This window comes from Oreochromis aureus, linkage group 5 (assembly GCF_013358895.1).
Source record: "Oreochromis aureus strain Israel breed Guangdong linkage group 5, ZZ_aureus, whole genome shotgun sequence".
NCBI classification, from domain to species: domain Eukaryota; kingdom Metazoa; phylum Chordata; class Actinopteri; order Cichliformes; family Cichlidae; genus Oreochromis; species Oreochromis aureus.
The window spans coordinates 1,110,265-1,116,367 of NC_052946.1; the positions used below are offsets into that span (position 1 = coordinate 1,110,265).

Sequence of the window (6,103 nt, forward strand, 5' to 3'; positions counted from 1 at the left end):
AAAAAATGTGGGATCTGTAAAAGACAATACGGTATACTGGTTTTGTAACCCTAAATTTTAAGGTAGACAATGTATTATTTTACCAAAATCATGATAGAAAAAAACAAATATATTTGTCAATTATACAGCAATTTAATGTAAAAGATGCAACTTTCCATAGCTTTTTACGGATATTTGCAGGAAAAAAAAAGTTATAATATAATAATATTTACAGTAATTTGTTGTTAATTTAACAGTAATAGGATAGACCCTATTATTGTAAATAACTGTAAAAATAACAGAAATATGTTAAACCTCATTAAAACCTTTGACAGTAAAAAACACAGTGAAATTGTACAACAAATTACAGCATTTTATTTTGACCAGATACATTTTACGGTAAATTCCTGGCAACCACAGCTGCCGGTATTTTACCGCTAAAAATACAGTACAATATGAGGAACATAAATGGTTTACCGTACATTTTACATTTGCAACCGCTAAATATAGAAAAATCTAAAGATGCTCATATATAACCAAGGTAGTGAATATTACTGATAAACAATGAGAAAATTTGACATACCATTTGAAAACAGACTAAACATATCATTTTCTCTATTCCTACAAAACAGCATAGATCTTGAGAATACAGCATGTGTCCATATATATGGCTGGTAATCCATGGAGGAATGAATAAACATGAAACAAAATATTACCTGCCCCTGACCTATCAACAGTAATGAGTCACTGGGTCCTGCCTTGGTGAAGGAAAGGACTCAGTGGAGTTTCTAATGCGCATGGTGTCGAAGATACAAGCTCTGCAGGAGTACTTCAGTGTCCATCAGGAGTTCACTTTGGACTGGCAGGATCCCCTCTGCAGCAAAAAATGGACAAAGTTTGATCAGTGCTTGAGCAAAATGCACAGAAATGAACAAAACGTGCTGCCAAAAACAGATCTAATGATAAATGATTTCTTAAGTGTAAAATATACAGTTCTTAAAGGATAGCTATTGTCAAAATGCAACCTGGGCTGTTTTTTTTTTTTAACTGTAAACGAGACAAACATATATCTAAAAGCATAATTACGACAAACGAGCCGTTTTTGATATTGACTGTGATTTTGTTTTGTGGTCAATAGCCAGTGAATGGGAATTCTAGGGGGCCGGGGCATAAATTTGAGCGCATCAAAATCGATACAGTAAAAAAAAAAAAAAACAGCCCAGGTTGCGTTTTGGCAATAGTTATCCCTTAAATCTACTTATATAAAAGTGATACATACAGGGAGTGCAGAATTATTAGGCAAATGAGTATTTTGTCCACATCATCCTCTTCATGCATGTTGTCTTACTCCAAGCTGTATAGGCTCGAAAGCCTACTACCAATTAAGCATATTAGGTGATGTGCATCTCTGTAATGAGAAGGGTGTGGTCTAATGACATCAACACCCTATATCAGGTGTGCATAATTATTAGGCAACTTCCTTTCCTTTGGCAAAATGGGTCAAAAGAAGGACTTGACAGGCTCAGAAAAGTCAAAAATAGTGAGATATCTTGCAGAGGGATGCAGCAGTCTTAAAATTGCAAAGCTTCTGAAGCGTGATCATCGAACAATCAAGCGTTTCATTCAAAACAGTCAACAGGGTCGCAAGAAGCGTGTGGAAAAACCAAGGCGCAAAATAACTGCCCATGAACTGAGAAAAGTCAAGCGTGCAGCTGCCAAGATGCCACTTGCCACCAGTTTGGCCATATTTCAGAGCTGCAACATCACTGGAGTGCCAAAAAGCACAAGGTGTGCAATACTCAGAGACATGGCCAAGGTAAGAAAGGCTGAAAGACGACCACCACTGAACAAGACACACAAGCTGAAACGTCAAGACTGGGCCAAGAAATATCTCAAGACTGATTTTTCTAAGGTTTTATGGACTGATGAAATGAGAGTGAGTCTTGATGGGCCAGATGGATGGGCCCGTGGCTGGATTGGTAAAGGGCAGAGAGCTCCAGTCCGACTCAGACGCCAGCAAGGTGGAGGTGGAGTACTGGTTTGGGCTGGTATCATCAAAGATGAGCTTGTGGGGCCTTTTCGGGTTGAGGATGGAGTCAAGCTCAACTCCCAGTCCTACTGGCAGTTTCTGGAAGACACCTTCTTCAAGCAGTGGTACAGGAAGAAGTCTGCATCCTTCAAGAAAAACATGATTTTCATGCAGGACAATGCTCCATCACACGCGTCCAAGTACTCCACAGCGTGGCTGGCAAGAAAGGGTATAAAAGAAGAAAAACTAATGACATGGCCTCCTTGTTCACCTGATCTGAACCCCATTGAGAACCTGTGGTCCATCATCAAATGTGAGATTTACAAGGAGGAAAACAGTACACCTCTCTGAACAGTGTCTGGGAGGCTGTGGTTGCTGCTGCACGCAATGTTGATGGTGAACAGATCAAAACACTGACAGAATCCATGGATGGCAGGCTTTTGAGTGTCCTTGCAAAGAAAGGTGGCTATATTGGTCACTGATTTGTTTTTGTTTTGGTTTTGAATGTCAGAAATGTATATTTGTGAATGTGGAGATGTTATATTGGTTTCACTGGTAAAATAAATAATTGAAATGGGTATATATTTGTTTTTGTTAAGTTGCCTAATAATTATGCACAGTAATAGTCACCTGCACACACAGATATCCCCTAAAATAGCTAAAACTAAACACAAACTAAAAACTACTTACGAAAACATTCAGCTTTGATATTAATGTGTTTTTTGGGTTCATTGAGAACATGGTTGTTGTTCAATAATAAAATTATTCCTCAAAAATACAACTTGCCTAATAATTCTGCACTCCCTGTAGACAACGCAGCCCTAATCACAATCATAATTTGTTGGAAAACGTATTTAAGTTTCCTATTGATTTATCATAAACTTGAAGTTAATGGCTGAATGCATGGTGATGAGACCTATCATTCAATCTACATTTTATAGCGTATGAAACTGCTCACCTGGACATGAACCTGAGCTCGGCTGATTAAGATTAGTGTCTCCTGTCCATCTTTCTTTAGCAAAACTTGAATAATACCACTGCTTACCTCTTATTGAATCTTTGGGTGCAGACTTAATTGAAGAGCCTCGTATAAACAGGCAGGGTGTGATGTTTAGGGAAACCAAAGAATACAGGCGCCATCATTTCTGCCAGAAGACTCATGGGGTGCAACGAAGCTTTCATTGTGGACTGGCTAGATACCTTCTGCATTCAGAAAGAAAACAAGAAGGGCATCAGGGCTCGCAAAATTGCTAGCCCGACATCCCGGGGCTAGCGATTTTTCCAGTCGGGCTACCGAAATCTATCTCAGCCCTGCCCGTCGGGCTATCATAGGAAGGGAAAATATATGTCAATGCTTTTGCATTCTTTCAAAAATGTAGCTGAGTAATTATGTCATTGGCATCGATGAGCCACTGTCACTATGTGACATATTGAAATCGCGTTTGAATTTGTGCTTGTTTTTTGCTTTCACTTTGCGATCGCGCGAATGGTGTGTAGAGAGCGGCAGTACTGATTGGTGAGTGACGATTAATTGCGCACCAATTCCTCTGACATCGTCTTATCGCTCATTAGCTTACTATTCAAACGTGACAAGTGAAATCTCCCACAGCAAGCTTAAACATGTGAGAGGTTGATTGCGCAGAGAATCGCTGACCGTTATGTAAGTACGTGTGTAAAAGCAGCAGGATTTACGCCGGTATTTTAGTTCTGCTGAGCCAAATAAGACAGGTCAGGGTGAAGAAGGGGCAGCCAAAGAAAAGCCGACCACAAAACGGAAAAGTTATGACAAATCAGAGTATGAGGCAAAAAGAAAGCTCAGCTTTTTTGGTTTCATGGACAAAAGAATTTCTGTGGCTGGAATATGACGAGCTAAATAACATGATGTTCTGCCGGGTGTGTTGAGTTTCATTTCATTTGAGTCGCCAAGCGCCTTTGTAACTGGGACCAGTAATTTTAAGAAAGACCCCATCAGAACCCATGAGAAGTGCAAGAAATGCATTATTGCCCAGTCTGCAATATCTTTCCCAGAACAAACAGCAATTGCAAAAAACATACTAAAAATAAACCAAGCACAAGCAGAAGTCCTGAAAAATCTTTCAAAAGCGTACTATGTTGCAAAGAGTGAACTACCATTGACCAAATGTAGCAGTCTTTGCAAACTTCAAAAAGCAAATGGCCTCGATCTTGGTTCCACTTACCTCTTACCCTTGACTTCAGTGGAAATTTCAGATTCAGGATCTGACACAGACTGATTCATGTTCTACACAGTTCTTACAAGTTCATAGAAATTTCTGTTCAATTAGAAACAAGTATTTGAGTTGATGATTGTAATTTTTATACAGTTGTTGTGATTTGTATTTTAAAAACTTTCTGATTAATTTTTGTTTCCGTTACAATATTATACTTTAATGTATAATATTGTAACGGAAACAAAACATTAAAAAATTGCTCTCTTTTTTATTCGGGCTACTTAAGTTTATTTTGGGCTACCAAAAACTGAAGAGTGCCTGCCCGAAGGGCTACCAGGGATTTTGAAATTTTGCGAGCCTTGGGCATACACCATAAACAATAATAACTGACAAAAATAATGAGACAAGAAATTAAAGTAACAAAATAAGTGCAAATCAAGTTTCCCTGTGTTGCAGTGTAGCTGAATGTTTTTCAACAATTTGATTTACGGTAAAACACATACCAAATATTTCCAGCCAAGGTTTGTTTCAATCTTCAGCATGTTTTTCCTGCCATTGTCTTGAAACTGTTTCATCTGTCCCTCTCATTTGATGCTGTTTACAAAAACAAAACCGCAATATTGTAAAGGGAAAAAGGAAAATGAATTTAATGGAAAAAGAAGATTATGACCTGAAATCTCACCATTTCCTGAGAGTCACAGGTCCTTTGAGTATCCTTATGGTTTCTGCTCAAATTCAGTGTCTGAAAAGGGCAGGAACAAAACAAACCTTTTTAATCATAAAGAGAGAGTTCTGACACTGACGTTCACACATCGCCATTGCACATGTAAACGAAGAAACCACCGCCACACCAGTGACATGGGTGGGGGCAGAGTGTCTTCGGTAAAAATGAGCCTTAAACGCGCCATACCTGGTGTATGTCTGCTTTGCAGCCTGCTTCAATACACCGAAAGAAACAACGTGGCTCATTCCGATGCAGTTTACAATGAAGCACGTAGCCCCTTGATGACTGAACTACCTTACCACAGAAATTACAGGCTAACATAACTCCATGTACTTTGGTAATTCCTCCCTAGCGAATTAAGCACGCCAAACACAGAAACTAATCCAGAGCAATGCTTCCCTCGCGACAGTAATGCTAATTCAACTCACAAATGCTAACTAAATTCACAACCTCACTCATAAAAAACGAACTGCTAAAATTATCTATAAACGCTGGGCTGGTGGATTTTTATAACAGAGATAAGTTGAAGTTGCATGTACTCACCTCACCTCGAACTAATTGTAAGCTGCCAGGATGTCTACAAATTCCGAAGATGCTGTGGTCCAAGCAGCAATAAATGGCGCTAATATACGAGTTCAAAACTGTGTCCGTTAGCGAAGCCAACTTGAGTCTCCTGCATGAAAACAAAGAGCGGTTGGCACACAGCTCAGCAGCGGCCCGCGCTATTGGTCATTTTCAGGTGACGTCATCCCGCAATGTAATGTCGCTCTTTGTTTCTTTTTGGTGAAATGGTTCGCTCATACTGCACAATGTTGCTACCAGAATTTTTTTTTTCTCTGCAATTCGAACGTAAAACGTCTGTACACAGTTTACCAGCAGTTTAGCTACCAATCAACAGCGATCACACAAACTCAAAATTTAAGGCGGACCCACTTAAGGTGGTCTGATAATATGGCGTGAAACACAACAACATAAAGTTGTTTTAAAATAATAATTAAAAAAGATTATTGAAATCAATTTTATTCACAACCATAAACTTTATTTTTAACATCTTCTTTTGCTGTTGATTTTTTTTATCAGAAGGTTAACAATGATATACAATGATATACTTTTAATCTGTATATCAGTATCTGAATTTTAAAATAAAAAAAAAAATACTATCAATTTTATTGTCTTTCACTG

General features: G+C 38.6%; 1 long non-coding RNA gene across 2 annotated transcripts; it reads right to left on the bottom strand.

Annotated features, from left to right (window-relative positions):
• Window positions 1–337: 337 nt before the first annotated feature.
• Window positions 338–5,599, bottom strand: LOC120440180. Of its 2 annotated transcripts, none has more exons than XR_005613046.1 (5): window positions 5,470–5,599; window positions 4,880–4,939; window positions 4,701–4,791; window positions 3,054–3,211; window positions 338–853 (listed from the first exon to the last, which is right to left on the bottom strand). It is a non-coding gene; the product is annotated as an uncharacterized LOC120440180 (long non-coding RNA). The 2 variants fall into 2 exon arrangements; XR_005613045.1 differs by having other exon boundaries at window positions 5,465–5,599.
• Between the last annotated feature and the right edge of the window lie 504 nt (window positions 5,600–6,103).